We start from the raw sequence: 20,061 nt of genomic DNA on the forward strand, positions 1-20,061 counted from the left end.
CTATGATATATTAGAATATATATCACCAAATTTCACGTTTTTATATTGGAAACTAAGGAGAAATGGCCAAAAAGTTTTCTATCTGAATGATCGGTTGTATGGGATAGGTATATACTATATACATATAGCTCCGATCGAAGTGATTTTTTCAGGAAATCTTCTATGATACATTAAAATAAATATCACCAGGTTTAACGTTTTTATATTGGAATTAAGGGAGAAACAGCTAAAAATCTTTCTATCTGAACGATCGGATGTATGGGATATATATTATATATAGCTCCGATCGAAATATGAGTTTTTCATGAAATCTTCATGATATATTAGAATAAATATCACCATGTTTAACGTTTTTATATTGGAAATTAAGGGAGAAATTGCCAAAAATCTTTCTATCTGAACGATCGGTTTTATGGGATATAACTATATATGGCTCCGATCAAAGTGATTTTTTCAGGATATCTTCTATGATATGTTAGAATATATATCACCGAGTTTCACGTTTATACTTTCTAAATTGTGGCAGGAATGACCAAAATCGTCTTATCTGAACGATCGGTTGTATGGGAGATATATGTTATAGTGGTCCGATCCTACCGGATCCGATAAATGTCTAATATAATGCAAAAATATATCCTTGTGCCAAATTTCATTGAGATATTGAGGGACTAGTTTGCGTTCAAACAGACAGACGGACATTGCTATATTAACTCAGTTCGTCTCCCTGATCAATTCGGTATACTCAATGGTGAGTCTATCTTCTATATTTCTCAACGTTACAATCATCGGACCAAAGTTAATATACCATTTCATGTTCATGAAAGGTATAAAAATAGGTAGGTGTATGAGGATGAAAGTTTAATGTTTTTCGTGGTCTGCATGAAATGGCTATGAGCATGAATCACTTATCTCAACAGTATATGACGTAAGCGTATGCATTTGAGGAAGTTTGATGAAATTTTATGCTTCTAGCCGTAAAAAGGGGGAAAAATGACAGTTTATATGGAGTATATAATATATATACCACCGATCTCTATGATTTTTTTACATAAAAATATATGCATAAGCATTCGTTGTATATAACATAAGCATTCGGTGAAATTTGAAGCTTCTAGCTGTTAAAATGTGGCAGTAATTACGAAAAGTTTCTTAACTGAACAATCGGTTGTGGGGGGGGGGGGGGGGATATATGCTATATATACGACCGATCTCATAAATTTTCTCAGCGAAAATATGTACAATATACGAAAGAGTTTCGTAATTTAGGTTTGCTTCATTAAATTAATATCGACTTTTATCAACTGTTCTAGACTTCTAGAGCTAGAGTCGATTAACTGAGGTCGATTATGAATCGACTTTCATTATCAATTATTTTTATTCTCAGTTGAGCAGAGCTCACAGAGTATATTAAGTTTGATTGGATAACGGTTGGTTGTACAGGTATAAAGGAATCGAGATAGATATAGACTTCCATATATCAAAATCATCAGGATCGAAAAAAAATTTGATTGAGCCATGTTCGTCCGTCCGTTAACACGATAACTTGAGTAAATTTTGAGGTATCTTGATGAACTTTGGTATGTAGGTTCCTGAGCACTCATCTCAGATCGCTATTTAAAATGAACGATATCGGACTATAACCACGCCCACTTTTTCGATATTGAAAATTTCGAAAAACCGGAAAAGTGCAATAATTCATTACCAAAGACAGATAAAGCGATGAAATTTGGTAGGTGAGTTGAACTTATGGCGAAGAATAGAAAATTAGTAAAATTTTGGACAATGGGCGTGGCACCGCCCACTTTTAAAAGAACATAATTTAAAACTTTTGCAAGCTGTAATTTGGCAGCCGTTGAAGATATCATGACGAAATTTGGTAGGAACGTTACCCCTATTACTATATATACGCTTAAAAAAAATTAGCAAAATCGGAGAAGGACCACGCCCGCTTTTAAAATTTTTTTTTTTTAAGTAAAATTTTAACAAAAAATTTAATATCTTTACAGTATATAAGTAAATTATGTCAACATTCAACTCTAGTAATGATATGGTGCAACAAAATACAAAAAATAAAGAAAATTTCAAAATGGGCGTAGCTCTGCCCTTTTTCATTTAGTTTGTCTAGGATACTTTTAATGCCATAAGTCGAACCAAAATTTCCCAATCCTTTTGAAATTTGGTAAGGGCATAGATTTTATGACGTTAACTGTTTTCTGTGAAAATGGGTGAAATCGGTTGAAGCCACGCCCAGTTTTTATACACAATCGTCCGTCTGTCCTTCCGCATGGCCGTTAACACGATAACTTGAGCAAAAATCGACATATCTTTAATGAACTTAGTTCACGTACTTATCTGAACTCACTTTATCTTGGTATAAAAAATGAACGAAATCCGACTATGACCATATATATATTTTAGTCGCAAAAAAACTTTTTTTAATTTTTCTTTTATTTTTTGAGTCAAACATAAAAATATTTTCAAGGCTAAATATTATATTTTTTTGATTTAAAACTTTCTTACGAGACTTTCTTACTTTCAGTTAAAAATTTACTTTAATCCTTTCCGTCCTTTGCTCATAAAAGTTCAAACAGCTTTGATCCCTGTAGAAAATACAAAAATTCCTCTATTCATGAATAAGCACGAAGGCATATTGGACTTGAGCGGAAAATAAGTGAAGCTTCAAAATTCAAAATATTCCTTTGTTGTTAAAATTTCGACTTGCAAGGATTTTTTCACAATTCTTCTGTGTTTTTTTTATTTTTTTCTGTTTACATAATTCACTGTTGTTCATATATTTTATTCACTTTACTGCTTTTCGCCTGCTGTGCTCTTTGCTTAATAAATTGTTATAATTTTTTTATTGCCCAGATAAATTTTAATATATGTATGTATTTAAATTGAATAAATAAAAATTAAAATATGGAGCAGAGAAAATTATTTTAAGAGAGGCTCGGTGGGTGGTAGTTAAAACAAATACGTGCAAAAAATTTGTGAAAATATTTCAAGCCAAATAATTAAGTGAGTGAATTTCATTTTTAATTTTTTTTTAGATGAAACGAAAGTTTAGTAAACATGTTAAACTTTTTTAATAATACCGCTCATGGTGATTGTGATCAAAATAAATTTTTTAAGAAAATCTGCAAACTTTTCAAAGTAAAATTTGGTTTTTTGAGCCTAAAGGAGATTGTGCTAAAGTTTTTAGCAAATATACTGCAATCTTTCACCTAAAGATTTCAGGCCAATCAGTCTCTCGTCGTTTCTTCTTAAGACATTTGAGCGGTTGATTGACCTGTACCTACGTGAAAGGATACCTCGGGGGTTACTGTCGGCTTCACAGCATGCGTACTGCAAGGGCAGATCGACGGAAACGGCTCTCCATTCGATTGTAAAGCAAATAGAGGGGTCCCTAGAACACAAAGAGTATGCTCTGGGTGCCTTTCTAGACATCGAGGGAGCTTTTAACAATGTCTTACCGGGGGCAATCGAAAGAGCTCTGGTGGGTTTAGGAGTCGAGGCGGCTCTGGTTGAATTTATTAGCAAACTTCTATGCGGCAGAATTGTCGCAGCGGAGTGGGGAGGGGCCATAATTAAGAGGAAGGTGTGCAGGGGCACGCCACAGGGGGGTGTCCTATCTCCTCTCCTCTGGGTTGTGGTAGTCAACGAGCTTCTTGTGGAACTGGAAGCCAATGGTTGTCGGGTGGTTGCCTATGCAGATGACCTCGCTATCCTATTCGGAGGCAAATTTCTGGGCACCCTGCACGATGTTCTGCAGGGCTACCTGGATACTGTGGCTAGGTGGGCTGAATCATGTGGATTGGAGGTCAACCCGGGAAAAGCGGAATTGGTCCTTTTCACAAGGAGATATAAGATGCCCGATTTCAGAACTCCCTCGATTGGAGGGGTACCGTTGGTACTTTCTGATAGGGTTTAATATTTGGGGATTGTTTTGGACAAGAAACTGTACTGGAGACCCAATGTGGATGATCGGGCCAGGAAGGCCGCCATTGCCTTGGACTGCTGCAGAGGAGCTATCGGAAAGAGATGGGGACTCTCGCCAAGAATAGTACACTGGCTTTATGAGATGGTGGTCAAACCGATTCTGCTATATGGGGTGCTGGTCTGGTGGAAAGCACTGGACACGGCGAGCACCTCCAAATTGTTAGTGTCAGTGCAACGGACGGCGTGATCGGTATCAGTGGCGCTCTCAGAACAACACCTACCTTGGCACTGAACGTCATGCTGAACATATACCCAGTAGATATTGCGGGAAAGGCGGCCGCGGCAAGGTCGTTTGTCAAGAGCTAAATTTAAGCCGCAAGTTTAAGTTTGCTGATCACTGCAGTGTATTCAAAGCGGAAATTGCTGCGATTAAGGATGCGGTGGATGGAATGCTATCCAGTGCTACCACGGTTAGGGAATTTAACATCTACTCTGATAGCCAAGCGGCTATCAAGGCCTTGAGCTCAACTACAGTGCGATCGAGGGTGGTGTGGGAGTGCCTGACGTCGCTTGCGATTGCATTGAATTATTTTACAATTAAGATTATCTGGTCCCGGGCCATAGTGATATCCCGGGTAACTGTCAAGCGGATCTCTTAGCCCGTATCGGTACAACTGAACCGGATGAAGATGTCTGTAGGGATTTCGGGATCCCGCTGGCCACCTGTGGATTGCTCCTCCATAGCTGGGCCTCGAATCAGCTCAGCAAACGTTGGGCGGATACCACGTCTTGCAGGGTAGCAAGATCTTTCTGGCCAAAAGTGGATGGCAGGAGGTCTGCTGAAATAATTGGGTTCACTAAGGCTCACCTATCAATGGTCATTGGGGTTTTGACAGGGCACTGTCCCATGGGTATCCATGCGGTACGTCTCAATATACTGGAAACTCCATCCTGCTGCAGCTGTATGGAGGATGATGAGGTGGAATCACCAAATCACTTTATGCTTGATTGTCCAGCTTTTGCCATAACTAGGCGAAAGTACTTCAGTCGCGACTCACTTGGATCTCCCGAAGATATATCCAAAGTTGACATCGGTATCATTCGGAGCTTTATCGTTGCTACCCAACGATTCTCTAAGTAGCTACATCTAAGTCACCGTTATTTTTGGTGTATGTGGTATCACAACGGACCTTCGTGTTGTCCAAGTGAGCTATCCTTATCAGGGCAGCTACCACCTAACCTATCCTATCCTATCCTACTGCAATCTTTAGTGTGGAAAATAAATTAATAAAAATAAAATCATGGCACATACAAAAATTTTTTGAGCTTGCAACATTGTGTTCAAATTACTAACAGAGAAATAGATAAAAAAAAATTTAAATAAAAAAGCATTAAAATTTCAGTGATAACTAATTAAATTGTATATGGGTCATTCTTGCTCATAGTTTGTACTACGCTATTTATAGGATTCAAGATTGAATTCTCCTTAATAGTTTTTATTCATTCTCCCAATTTGAATTATCTATTATCTGTGTTTGTTGTTGTTGTTGTTGTAGTCTCAAAAATACTCAAGACGGTTAGGGGTAATAGCCTGACTAGCTCATGAATGCTTTTTATGTCCCCACGAAACTCCGGGTTTGTTTATTTTAATATATAAAAAACGTTACAATTAAAAAAATTACATTCAAAAATGAAATCTGAAAAAATTAAATTGAAAAATCCAAATAAAACAAAAATTAAGAACAGTATTAGATAAAAAAATATATAAAAAATAAACAAAAAAAACAAAAATATTAAAAAAAGTAATAGATAATAAAATATATAAAAAACAAAATTATAAAATGTAAATAAAAGAAATAAAAAAGGAATAAATAAAAAACTATTTACATAAAAAAATTATGTTAAAAATAAAATCAAAAATTATAATTAAAAAAAATTTAAAAAAAGATCAATAAAAAAACTTACATAAAAAGAAGATGTGAAAAAGATAAAAAATTACATAAAAAATATAATTAGCCATAATAAAAAATTTAAAAAAAAAGAAAAAATAAGTTAAAAAAGGGATGAATAACAAAAATTTATGTAAAAAATAAAATTTAAAAATTTAAATAAAAAAAATATATAAAAAGGGATTAAAAAAAGGTTGAAAGAAAAATTAAATATGAAAAAATAATAATATGCAAAAAATAAAATAAAACAAGTAAGAACGGGACTGTCTTCGGCTGTGCCGAAGACTTCATACCTTTCATGAATGGGCCTGAATAATAATCTTATCCCATTCGTAATATCCAAATAATCGGCTGTATAAGATAAGAAATATATAGTGAAGAGATGTATATACCTAAGCGATTTTTAAGATAAATGTAAAATAAAAAATAGGTAGGGACTTTGTATGAGGATGCAAAGTTTAACGTTTTTCGTGGTCTGCATGAAATGGCTATGACCGTGAATCACTTATCTCAACAGTATATGACGTAAGCGTATGTATTTGATGAAGTTTGATGAAATTTGATGCTTCTAGCAGTAAAAAGGGGAAAAAATTACAATTTATATGGAGTATATAATATATATACCACCGATCTCTATGATTTTTTCAGACAACAATATATGCTATATACGGCAGCATTGGGTGAAATTTGAAGCTTCTAGCTGTTAAAATGGGGCAGAAATTGCAAAAAGTTTCTTGTCTGAACAATCGGTTGTGGGGGAGATATACTATATATACGACCGATCTCATAAATTTTTTCAGGCAACAATATGTGCAATATACGAAATTATATGGTGAAGTTTGAAGCTTCAATCTGTTAAATTGAGTAAGATATGACAAAAATCCTCTTTTTCTGAAAAATCGGTCGTATGGAGCATATATGCTATAGTGGTCCGATCCGGCCGGCTCCGACAAATATATAATCAAACACCTAAATACACCCGCTCACCAAATTTTATCAAGACATCTCAAAAGTTTAGGGACTAGTTTGCATACAAACAGACAGACGAACAGGCGGACATGGCTAAATCAACTCAGCTCTTCATCTTGATTATTTCGGTATACTAATGGGTCTATCTATTTTCCTTTAAGGACTTGCACTTTTGGGATTCGTGACGAAGTTAACACAGTGAACTCTCTCTTAAACGGACACCTAAGAGACTGCCAAATTTATCCGCTTATGAGAGATGTCCGCTTATGGGAAAAGTATTATTGATGAATGTTTAAACAGTTTTATTTCCAAAACAAGAATATTGATACATACAAATAAGACTGAGTTAGGAGGTTCATAAAGCTTTGTTCATAAATTAAAGAATAAAGTTTTGTGTACAAAATAGTCAAAATATTTTAAAAAAGTCAGAAATTTTCGCTTGGCCAGTTTTTCCTTTAATTTCAATATTTTGAAGATGTAGTTGAATATCAGTTAGCAGTTCAACACCCCTGTAATTTAAAGAAAAAACCTTTCGTTTTTTTGTTTTTCACCTTTCCAACCAGCCGGATGATGCACTAAAATCGTCGTAATTGAGTTTCACTGCAATTTCTTTAGCCTTTCTCCTTATAAGTGTGCTTGACAGAGGAATGCTGTTCTTTCGAGCCTTCACAAACCACTCGTAGCACAATTTATCAATATTAAGGCCTTTGGGCTTCAGCAGACTCTTTTTCTCTCCGGGTTGACGTCAGTGTCCCACAAACTTAAAATTTGATCTTTGTTTTTGATAATGCTAGCAGCTTGCGTTTTGCTGATCTTACATTTCTTTGCCAACACTCGTATACTTTGTTTTTCTTTTTTATGAATTTAAATGACATTAACTTTGTCTTTAATACTCAACACTGCTTTAGGCATTGCGATTCAGGTACGTACACACACGAGAAGATACTAACTACGTGTATGCACTAGGTACATACATTTTTATGTTTTTTACTGTATTGAAAACAGGTTCTTCTAATTTAGGGGATTTCTCTACATCCATGCACGTATTAGTGAATAAGCAACAGCTGCACGAATAAGGTAAAGAGTAAATGAAAAAAAGTGCTGTAAGCTGTCCGGTTATGGGAAATTAAAAATCCCTTTGGGGTAAAAAGCAAGTGTCCGCGTCCTATTATGAGAGTGTTGTTCGCTCAAAAGGGATAAACATAAAAAATGCTTAAGGATTTTTTGGTTACTGAAAAAATTGTCCGTTTATGAGAGGTGTCCGCTTAAGAGAGGTGTCCGTTAGGAGAGAGTACACTGTATAGCATTTCATATTCATGAAAGGTATAAATATATACATAAAAAACATTAAAAAAGTGATAAATAAAAAATAAGGTAAATTTTATTAAATTTTCATTTTGTCCCAATTGTCTATATATATGTTATATTTTTTATACATTTTTATACGTTAAGTAAATTTTTTTTGTTCGCTATCGATGTAAAAATATCGGCTTTTTAAGGTTTCGTAATTTGGTTCTGCTTCATTAAATTAATTTCGACTTTTATCAACTGTTCTAGACTTCTAGAGCTAGAGTCGATTCACTGAGGTCGATTATGTTTCGACTTTCATTGGCTTTAATCGTTTTTTACAGCTTTTGCATATCGGTTTTCTAAGGTTTCTTATCAATTATTTTTTAAGTTTAGGTTTATTCTATAGACATGAGTACAACGCAAACCACGGACAAAATTAACAACTTTAAGTGTATTTCAAATGTATTTTTGTTTAATGTATTGTAATTAAATAATTCAAATGAAATCAGTGTGACATGGAATGACCCATTTACAAATTTAAGTAAACCAATGCATGCTTTGAAAACATCTCAATTAAAGTTAAATTATTTATAATATTTTCTTGTTAATATTTTATCACTTTAAAGCTATTAACTGAATGATTAGCAGTCATCATCTACGTTTCCTCAAGTGAACATTAAATAAGTAATTACTTGTGTATATATTTATGTGAGGGTGAAGCAGGTGCATAATTGTTTATTTAGAAGGAAAATACAATAAACGTCATTGGCAGCCATAAGGAAGTGCTTAATTGAAGAAGAAGCATTAAAGCTTTACAAGCTTATTAAAAGAGCGCATGCGTATTAAGCTCTTCAAATATTTACTAAACATTGATGTAAATATTCCACAAGTCAGTGCACCGCTAAGCAGCAGAAAATTGTTGTGAAAAAAAAAAATCAGAAAATAAAATTCAAATGATATGCAGAAAAAGTTGAAAGCAAAGAATGTGCTTTCTTGTATTTTAAAAATTGTGAGGAAATAAAAAAACTGAAAATTGAAAAGAAAAAAGTAAAGGCATTAGAATTCTGAAATTGATGTAAACAATTTATGGAGAAATAATTAAATAAGTAAAAATTTATATGTTAGATGTGAGCAAGCTGTAAGCGTAATTAAGTAAAAGTTGAAAAATTAAAATAAAAAAAAAATAAAAATTACAAAAAAATTTTACAAAGCTCAATGTGTGCAAAAGAAATTATAAAGAAATTCAAGAAGTTTAGAAGAATAAATTTTTAAAAAAGTATCTACCCAAAAAATTTGATAAAAAAAATTCACCTCAAATAATATCAATAACGCTGCTATTAAACATAATGAAAAAATTTTGTTCGCAAAGTGATATTAAATTCTCATAAATCTGCTCGCATATAAAAAAAAATTGTGCAATTAAAAAAGTTCCTAAAATTTGTAGCTTGATTGAAGTGTAAAGGGTGGCATCTTAAAGTCTCAAATTACAGCACATAATTAATCTCACTTCCGCCCGAAATACCAACAGCTTTAAACCGCAGCAAAACCATCTTAATTGCTACTTTACAAATCTATCCATAAAACCAACATACATACGCACACGCATACCTATGTATATGTCTATGTGTGTACAGCGTTTCAAGGTAAGCAAATATTTCTTAGCAAATTTCAAATTAATGAACATTTTTTAATTACAACGAGAAGAAATTATTGCCGCTGCTTGAGTGCAAAAAAGAACCTAAAAAATATAAAACTGAAATACTCATATTAAGCAGTTGTTGTAATTGCGTACAATTTCAAATGCTTTGGTGAAAAATATTTTAAATTTAAAAATAAATTATTTTAATAAAAAAATCGGGGACGCAATTGTTATTTAATTCCGCTGGTTGGCCATCATTCACAGTAACTGCTTTAGGCTTAGCTATATTCTGAATATTCAGAACAATCAGTCTCTCGTCGTTTATTCTTAAAACGTCTGAGCGGTTCATATATGTGTATCTACGGGAGAGGATTCCCCGGGGGTCACTGTCGGCTTCGCAGCATGCCTGTTGTAAAGTTAAATCAACGGAAAAGGCTCTCCATTCCATTGTAAAATAAATAAGGGGGCGTTTAACAATGTCTTACCTGGGGCCATCGAAAGGGCTCTGATATGTCAGTCGAGGGGGCTCTGTTTGAACTTTCGCAGTGGCGTGGATGGCCCCGATCGAGTGGCTTGTGGGAAGTGGTAAGGCACTGGGGGTTATTCTATCTCCTCTGCTCTGGGTTGTGGTAGGCAATGAGCAAGGCTTCTTGTGGAGCTGGAAGTCAATGTCTGTCGGATGGTTGCCTATACAGATGACCTGGCTATTCTAGTCAGAGGCAAATTTTTCGGGCACCCTGCACAATAATTTTCTGGACACCGTGGCTAGGTGGGCTGAATAATGTGAACTGGCGGTTTTACTCCGGAAAAACGGAACTGGTTCTTTTTGTAAGGAAATATAAGATGCCCGCTTTCAGAACCCCCTCGATTGTTGAGTACCGTTGGTTCTTTCTGATATGGTTAAATATTTGGGGCTAACGAATGTGGAAGATAGGGCCAGGAAGGTCTCGGTTGCCTTGAGCTGTTTCAGGGGCGCTCTCGCCACGAATAGTAGACTTCCCTTATGAGATGGTATTTAAACTGATTCTGATATATGGGGTACTGGTCTGGTGGAATGCACTGGACACGGCGAGAACCTGCAAAATATTAGCGTGAATACAACGGACAAAACAATACCTACCTGGCTTTGAATGTCATGCTGAACGTACATCCGGTAGATTTTGTCGGAACGTCGCCCGCGTCCCGCTCGTTGATCAGGCTTCGAGATATGACATATGGGCTTTCTGACTACGGGCACTCTTATCTCTCTTTCTTACTATGTTCGACCTGAAAGGACGGTCTATTGTGCGCCGATATCTGCTCCCTATGCAAATTCACCGAAGTCATTCATTCCTACGAGAGATGAGAGTTAACTTATTCACGGATGGGTCGAAGCTGGACGGAAAGGTTCATGGGGCTAAATATAAGCCGCAAGTATAAGTTGCTTGCCGTCTTTCAAGCGGAAGTTTCTGCGATTAAGGATGCGGTGGATGAAATGCTATCCAGTGCTGCTGCGGTTAGGCAATATAACATCTACTCTGAGAGCCAAGCGGCTTTCAAGGTCTTCAATTGAACTATAGCGCAATCGGGGGTGGTCTAAACTACGTTATTTTTAAGATTATCTGGGTCTCGGTCCATAGTGATATCCCGGGCCACTGTTAAGCGAATGTTTTAGCTCGCATCGTTAAAATTGGATGAAAATGGCTGTAGAGATTTCGGGATTCTGTTGGTCTGCTCCAGAGTCAGCTTAGCAGGCGTTTGGCGGTTAGGTTCGCAATGAATAATATGCCATGCATTAACCTGCAACTTTTTAAAGTAGGTAGGTGTATAAGTTTCAGGCGCTTAGAATAGAGAGGACGGTTCCGTTTAATATCGCTTGACAAGTCCCTCTCAACACAAAGAGCGGCAATTGTTTTTGAACAAACTCAAATATATTACAATGAACCTAATAATGTTGGTTCCATACTACTGAAGCATATTCCAAAACAGGTCTTACTTACGAAGTCAAAGGGTTCTGGTAATACAAAAAGAGCATATCCAACTAAACGTCTTACAAATCCTGCAGAAGTTTCTTGATTTAGTGCTGATCTTAATCTGCTGTAGGCTGTTTATCGAAATGGTCATAAGGACAAATGGGAATAAAGACAATTGACCTTGTAACCATTTGATGTTTTCATAAGTCCAACTGCTATTATGGCCATTAAAACTGATAATAACGTCAATTTACCTTTTGTCCCTTTATTCAATGTCACCCGACTACATATTTTTCTTGGATATGCCGTGGCGACCGCCGTGGTGTGCTTCTCCCACAACATCGAACATCCTGGGTTCACGCCCCGGGCTAAGCAACATCAAAATTTTAGATACAAGTTTTTTCAATTAAAGAAAAAGCGGGGTCGCCCCTCGGCAGTATTTGGCAAGCACTCTGCGTGTATTTCTGACATGAAAAGATTCTCAGTGAAAATTCATCTGCCTTGCAGAGGCCTTTCGGAGTGGGCGTAAAACATGTAAGTCTGTCATTTCTTTCCATTTTGTAGGAAAAACTAAAAAGGAGCACGACGCAAATTGTAAGAGAAGCTCGGCCTAAATTCTGTTCAGAAGTATATCGCGCCTTATACTTATTTTTTATTTATTTTACTAATTACCACATCAGTCAAAATTGCTTCTTTAAAACGGAAAAAAATTAAAAACTTTAGTTTAATTTCAACATTCCATCTGCATGTATTAAAGAAAGCTTTCGCCTTATTCACAACTCTTCTCATCTCCTCTTAGCTTTAAACAAACTATTAAGAGCTTCAACATAATAAAACCATGAAAATAAATGACTTTGACTCTGGGCGGATTATGTTATTGCCAATTCATTGCGCTAAATGACACGTTTGGTGGAATTAATCGATTTCCATCTGCTATACACATGAGACGCAACCAAAAATAACAACAAAATAAAGCCATATTAAGTCAAACGCTGTTTCAAATGCAACACATTATCACATTATTTTTTAATATATATAGATATTTATGTATGTACATTACGTAATTTTATATACTTACAATTGACACTCATCCCAGTCAATCACAATTTAAAAAGTTCCAAAACAAATGTTTTACCATGATACAAAAAATGGATGTAATTCCATTTAGTGTGACGTTAGAAATTTCACCAAAAATGTTACGAATTTTTCTAATTTTGATGGATTTCATATTAGCGAGTACGGCTAAATTACTTTCATAGTTATTTTAAATAAAAAAGAAAAAACAATGAGCCCCATGCCTTGGAAATATTTTAATACAAATATCAGCCTAGAAAAGAAGGTTTTTAATAAGTTTTTCGAACTCCCGAAAATTGTTTTGGTGGAAGAAACATGGATCGAAGTATGCAAAGCAAAGGAATATAGCCCGTGCGTTTGCTCAGAACAATTTGACAAAACATACACGTTTGTCAGTTTCTTGCTCAAAGGAGGTCCTTATAAACCGATATCGTAATTTCTTGATAAATTGGCTACAGGTCCACATTTTTTATCTTTATACTCAGCTGAGCAGAGCTCACAGAGTATATTAACTTTGTTCGCATAACGGTAATCCGTAACGGCATAAACTAATCGATATAGATATAGACTTCTATATATCAAAATGATCTGGGTGAAAAAAGAAATTCATTTAGCCATGTCCGTCCGTCTGTAAACACGATAAATTGAGTAAATTTTGAGGTATCTTGATGAAATTTGGTATGTAGATTCCTGAGCACCCATCTCAGATCGCTATTTCAAATGAACGATATCGGACTATAACCACGCCCACTTTTTCGATATCGAAAATTTCGAAAAACCGAAAAATTGCGATAATTCATTACAAAAGACAGATAAAGCGACGAAACTTGGTAGATGAGTTGAACTTATGACGCAGAATTGAAAATTAGTAAAATTTTGGACAATAGGCATGGCACCGCCCACTTTTAAAAGAAGGTAATTTAAAACTTTTGCAAGCTGTAATTTGGCAGTCGTTGAAGATATCATGATGAAATTTGGCAGGAACGTTACTCCTATTACTATATGTACGCTTAATAAAAATTAGCAAAATCGGAGAAGGACCACGCCCACTTTTAAAAAAAATTTTTTTAAAGTAAAATTTTAACAAAAAAATTAATATCTTTACAGTAGATAAGTAAATTATGTCAACATTCAACTCCAGTAATGATATAGTGCAACAAAATACAAAAATAAAAGAAAATTTCAAAATGGGCGTGGCTCCGCCCTTTTTCATTTAATTTGTCTAGGATACTTTTAACGCCATAAGTCGAATAAAAATTACCCAATCCTTTTGAACTTTGGTAGGGGCATAGATTTTATGACGTTAACTCTTTTCTGTGAAAATGGGCGAAATCGGTTGATGCCACGCCCAGTTTTTACACACAGTCGTCCGTCTGTCCTTCCGCATGGCCGTTAACACGATAACTTGAGCAAAAATCGACATATCTTTACTAAACTCAGTTCACGTACTTATCTGAACCCACTTTATCTTGGTATGAAAAATGAACGAAATCCGACTATAACCACGCCCACTTTTTCGATATCGAAAATTACGAAAAATGAAAAAAATGCCATAATTCTATACCAAATACGAAAAAAGGGATGAAACATGGTAAGGTAATTGGATTGTTTTATTGAAGCGAAATATAACTTTAGAAAAAACTTTATAAAATGGTTGTGACACCTACCATATTAAGTAGAAGAAAATGAAAAAGTTCTGCAGGGCAAAATCAAAAGCCATTTGAAATCATGGCAGGAATACTGTTCATGGTATGACACATATAAATAAATTAGCGGTATCCAACAGATGATGTTCTGGGTCACCCTGGTCCACATTTTGGTCGATATCTGGAAAACGCCTTCACATATACAACTACCACCACTCCCTTTTAAAACTCTCACTAATACCTTTAATTTGATACCAATGACGTACAAACTCATTCTAGAGTCACCCCTGGTCCACCTTTATGGCGATATCTCGAAACGGCGTCCACCTATGGAACTAAGGTCCACTCCCTTTTAAAATACTCATTAACTCCTTTCGTTTGATACCCATATTGCACAAACGAATTCTAGAGTCACCCCTGGCCCACCCTTATGGCCATATCTCGAAACGGCGTCCACCTATGGAACTAAGGTCCACTCCCTTTTAAAATACTCATTAACTCCTTTCGTTTGATACCCATAATGCACAAACGAATTCTAGAGTCACCCCTAGCCCACCTTTATGGCGATATCTCGAAACGGCGTCCACCTATGGAACTAAGGATTACTCCCTTTTAAAATACTCATTAACACCTTTCTTTTGATACCCATATTGTACAAACAAATTCTAGAGTCACCCCTGGTCCACCTTTATGGCGATATTTCGAAAATGCGACCACCTATACAACAACCACCACTCCCTTTTAAAACCCTCATTAATACCTTTAATTTGATACCAATGACGTACAAACAAATTCTAGAGTCACCCCTGGTCCACCTTTATGGCGGTATCTCGAAACGGCAATCACCTATAGAACTAAGGCCCACTCCCTTTTAAAATACTCATTAACACCTTTCATTTGATACCCATATCGAACAAGCATATTCTAAAGTCACCCCTGGTCCACCTTTATGGCGATATCTCGAAAATGCGAACACCTATAGAACGAAGGCCCACTCCCTTTTAAAAATACTCATTAACACCTTTCATTTGATACCCATATCGTACTAACAAAGTCTAGAGTCACCCCTGGTCCACCTTTATTGCGATACCTCGAAAAGGCGTCCACCTATAGAACTATGGCCCACTCCCTTTTAAAATACTCATTAACTCCTTTCGTTTGATACCCATATTGCACAAACGAATTCTAGAGTCCCTGGCCCACCTTTATGGCGATATCTCGAAACGACGTCCACCTATGGAACTAAGGATTACTCGCTTTTTAAACTCTCAATACCTTTAATTTGATACCCATATCGTACAAACACATTCTAGAGTCACCCCTGGTCCACCTTTATGGCGATATTTCGAAACGGTGTCCACTTATAGAACTAAGTCCCACTCCCTTTTAAAATACTGATTAACTCCTTTCGTTTGATACCCATATCGTACAAACACATTCTAGAGTCACCCCTGGTCCACCTTTATGGCGATATTTCGAAACGGCGTCCACCTATAGATCTAAGGCCCACTCCCTTTTAAAATACTCATTAACACCTTTCGTTTGATGCCCATGTCAACTCTGATCCACCTTTATGGCTATATGCCTAAATGGCGTCTCATAAAATACTCTTTATAACCTTTCATTTGATACACATGTCATACAAACACATTCCAGGGTTACCCTCGGTTCATTTTCCTACATGGTTATTTTCCCTTATGTTGTCACCATAGCTCTCAACTGAGTATGTAATGTTCGGTTACACCCGAACTTAACCTTCCTTACTTGTTTTCAATAAAATTGCATGTTTTACTGTATTCTCAATCGATATGTATGCACATAAATCGTGCTAAAGCATATTATTATTGTCTCAGATGAGCATTGCGTTTTCATCCTAAAGGAAATTTCCATCCCGAAAAACTACAATTTCGCCTTAAACAGGAATGGTATGGCAACGCTTCTGGCAAAATAACAAACATTATGAAACTTCAAAAGTCCCCAAATACGTCAAAAAATTTTGAGTGGAACTACCTTCTTTTTTGTATCATGGTTTTTACTATGTTTTACTCACCGCTGTCAGTCGCAAATACAATCAATGAAACAATATTCAACGAAATGGAAAATAAAAGTTCACTTGCAAACACCAACACACACATACATATGGGGTATTCCATCCCATTTCGACCAATTTTGAACCCGACCCTTTAGAATTGGCTGAAAGTTTTTCTTCTTTTTCTAGCTTACGAAAGACGTTTTTCAGAATTTTTTCAAATTTTTTCATCCAACTCAAAAAAACTTATGAATTTAAAAAAAACACCGTTTTTGTTTCCAAAATGCTATAACTTTTTCAAAAATTTACCGTTTGGGATCTTTTTTTTTTAAATTTGTTGTTAAATGTATTTTTCGGAAAAAATACAAAAAAATTTTTAAAGTTTTTTTTTAATTTTTCCGTTTTTCGAAATTTTTCGAATTTCGCCATTTTTTTTTTTTGTTTTTTTTTCTCATAAAAAACTTCAATCAATTCTGCAATCATCCCCAATAATCCCGGATTGGGCCGATATTTTTTTTTTATTTAATTGAAGAAAAAACTTTAAAATTTTTTTTGTATTTTTTCCGAAAAGTACATTTAAAAACAAATTTAAAAAAAGACCCCAAACGGTCAATTTTTGAAAAAGTTATAGCATTTTGAAAACAAAAACGGTGTTTTTTTAAAAATTCATAACTTTTTTTGAGTTGGATGAAAAAATTTTAAAAAATTCTGAAAAACGTCTTTCGTAATCTAGAAAAAGAAGAAAAACGTTCAGCCAATTCTAAAGGGGTCGGGTTCAAAATTGTTCGAAATGTGATGGAATACCCCATATATATTCATTTGTCAGTAGCTAAGTGTGTTGCGTAAGCTACATATGTTAGGACAACAGAGCTGTGCCGAGAGAAGCTTCCTCGACGTCCAGTCCAAAATAAAACAAGTAAGGACGGGACTGTCTTCATGAATGGGGCTGAACAATAATATTAAAGCATTCGTAGTATTCAAATAATCGGCTGTATAAGGTTTGAAATATATAGTGAACAGATGTACATACCTAAGCGACTTTAAGATAAATAAAAAACAAAAAATGTAAAATGTAAAATAGGCAGGTACATTATGTGAGGATGCAAATGGTGAAGTTTGAAGCTCCAATCTGGCAAATTGAGGAAAATATGACAAACAACCTCTTTTATGAAAAATCGATTGCATGGAGGATAAATGCTATAGTGGTCTGATCCAGCCGGTTCCGACAAATGTCTATCCGGACACCTAAATATAGTCGCTCACCAAATTTTATGAAGATAACTCAAAAATTTATGGACTAGTTTGCATACAAACCGACAGGCATACAGACGGACATGGCTGAATCAACTCAGCTCTTCATCCTGGTCATTTCGGTATACTTAATGTAGGGTCTATCTATTTTCCTTTAAGAACAGTTTTGAGATTCGTGACAAAGTTGATATACCATTTCATTTTCATGAAAGGTATAAAAACCTCCGATGCTAGGACTCATGTTATTAAATAGTTCCGTCCTCTCAACACATACTATAAGCTTTTTAGATACAGCCCTACCTACTCCTTACAAGGTATCCTGTAATTGATGTAAAATGAAGCGATTTTTTTCATCCCATGTCAAATTCTTTTTATAAACAAACTAGTTTCGGCGTTGTGCTATAACGTAAAGTTGCACTGAAGATGGCACAGTTATTCCAATAGAAATTAGTGTAGCCCAAAAACAAACGATTTTTCGTTCTGGCACTGAAGATGGCACATTATTTTCAATAAACATAAGTGTAGACATAAAACAAACCATTTCAGTTTTGTCTACCTTCAGTGTAAGAATGAAATATGGAACTGAAGGTGCCTGTAGTTTTAAAGGTTATTAATCATACATTTCTTCTCTTTTGTCATTATCGGCATCAATTGCACTCATCAGCAGCAGAATCTGTATCTTTTCGCTAATTCATCTATCTCTCTGTCTTTTAAATTTTATTTTGCCTCTTTTTTCATGGTTTAGGAAATTGCAAAATGTAAACGTTAGTCTGGTGAGAGCTTAAGCGTATTATTATGCTCTGTACTGTAGCGTGACGGTGGGAACAACGTACGTGGCAGAGTTGACATGAGTGTAATTAATCAGGAAATCAAGACAAAGCAAGGAAAGGATAAAGAAGAATTGAAGTCAAACTGAATGCGTTCATCATCGTCACTAGTTGGCGCTTAACCGCCTAAGCGATTTTGGCCGTTTTGTAACAAGTCACGCCAGTTTTTCCTGTTTCGCGTTAACTGATGCCAATTGGGAGCACCAAGGAAGGTCCAGTCTTCCTCCACCTGCCTCTCCCAACTCAGTGGAGGCCTTCTTCTTCCTCTGCTTCGAAACTACAGTGTCGACTGATATACTGTCTTAGCCGCAGCTTGTTCGTCCATTCTTCGAACATGACCTAGCCATCGAAGCCTTTGGGTTAGTCTCATCTTCTCCCGACATCGTCCATGACCATACATCAGGACAGGTATGATGAGCGATGTAGATGTAGAGCGCAAGTTTTGTGCTTTGCCTACTCAGTCCAAGTAGTCTCGAATTTATATCCGTCAACAGTGTCGTGTCTGCAAAGGCACAAATGCGTCTTTTTTGTTTCTTTATCTAGTCTTGAGAAGGCAGAACACTCATCGCGTTTGTTCAGGCCAATAATACCAATATATGTAATTATGTTAAAGAATTTGCACGAAAGGGAACCACCTTGTGGGAAACCTCGTTTGGAACTCTTCAGAAAACTTAAATACAGTCATAGCAGCATACAAGCAACTTCTTTTCGCCCTGTCAAAGGCTACTTTGAAGTCGACGAAAATGTGGTGAGTACGGATTGTCTTATCGTTAGTCTTCTCCAGGATCTGGTGCATCGTTAAGATCTGGTCGATAGTAAATTTACCAAGTCAGAAGCCGCACTGAAAAGATCCAATCAGTTTGTTGACTATGGACTTCAGTCTTTCGCACATTACGTTACTTACTTGCTTACTTAATTGGCGCTTAACCGTCTAAACGGTTATGGGCGTCCAACAAGGCGCGCCAGCCGCTTCTTCCCTCCGCCAACCGGCGCCAGTTGGTCACACCAAGAGAGTTTAAATCGTTTTCCACCTGGTCCTTCCAACGGAGTGGGGGCCGCCCTCTACCTCTGCTTCCATAGGCGGGTTCCGATATAAACACTTTCTTGGCCGGAGCATCATCTTTCATTCGCATAACATGGCCTAGCCAGCGCAGCCGCTGTGTTTTAATTCGCTGGACTATGTGGATGTCTGCGTATAACTCGTACAGCTCATCATTAAATCTTCTTCGGTACTCGCCAGTTCCAACGCGTAGAGGTCCATAAATCTTTCGAAGAACTTTTCTCTCGAACACTCCCAAAGCCGCTTCATCTGCTGTTGTCATAGTCCATGCTTCTGCCCCATATAGCAGGACGGATACGATAACTGACTTGTAGAGCATGATTTTCGTTCGCCGAGAGAGGACTTTACTTTACAGTACGTTAGATAGAACCTTATACGCGGACTGATTAAGAGGTAATTGGTGCGGTTTGCGGCATCGCTTTTCTTGTGTATTGGG

General features: G+C 36.2%; 2 protein-coding genes across 9 annotated transcripts in view; both read left to right on the forward strand.

The window, feature by feature from the left end:
• The window catches only part of LOC137250804 (3',5'-cyclic-AMP phosphodiesterase-like), an 801,094-nt gene that overhangs the window by 599,509 nt on the left and 181,524 nt on the right, over positions 1-20,061 (forward strand). The gene's annotated exons all lie outside the window — the stretch shown is intronic.
• dnc (phosphodiesterase dunce) overlaps positions 1-20,061 on the forward strand; it is a 731,124-nt gene that overhangs the window by 37,103 nt on the left and 673,960 nt on the right. For 5 of the 8 annotated variants that reach the window (XM_067784328.1, XM_067784327.1, XM_067784333.1 and 2 more), the window contains exon 2: positions 8,774-9,790. The gene's annotated coding sequence lies outside the window, so the exon portion shown is untranslated. The remainder of the gene's footprint in view (positions 1-8,773; positions 9,791-20,061) is intronic. The other 3 variants (XM_067784332.1, XM_067784331.1, XM_067784330.1) reach the window with 3 other exon arrangements.

This window comes from Eurosta solidaginis, chromosome 4 (assembly GCF_040869045.1).
Source record: "Eurosta solidaginis isolate ZX-2024a chromosome 4, ASM4086904v1, whole genome shotgun sequence".
NCBI lineage: Eukaryota > Metazoa > Arthropoda > Insecta > Diptera > Tephritidae > Eurosta > Eurosta solidaginis.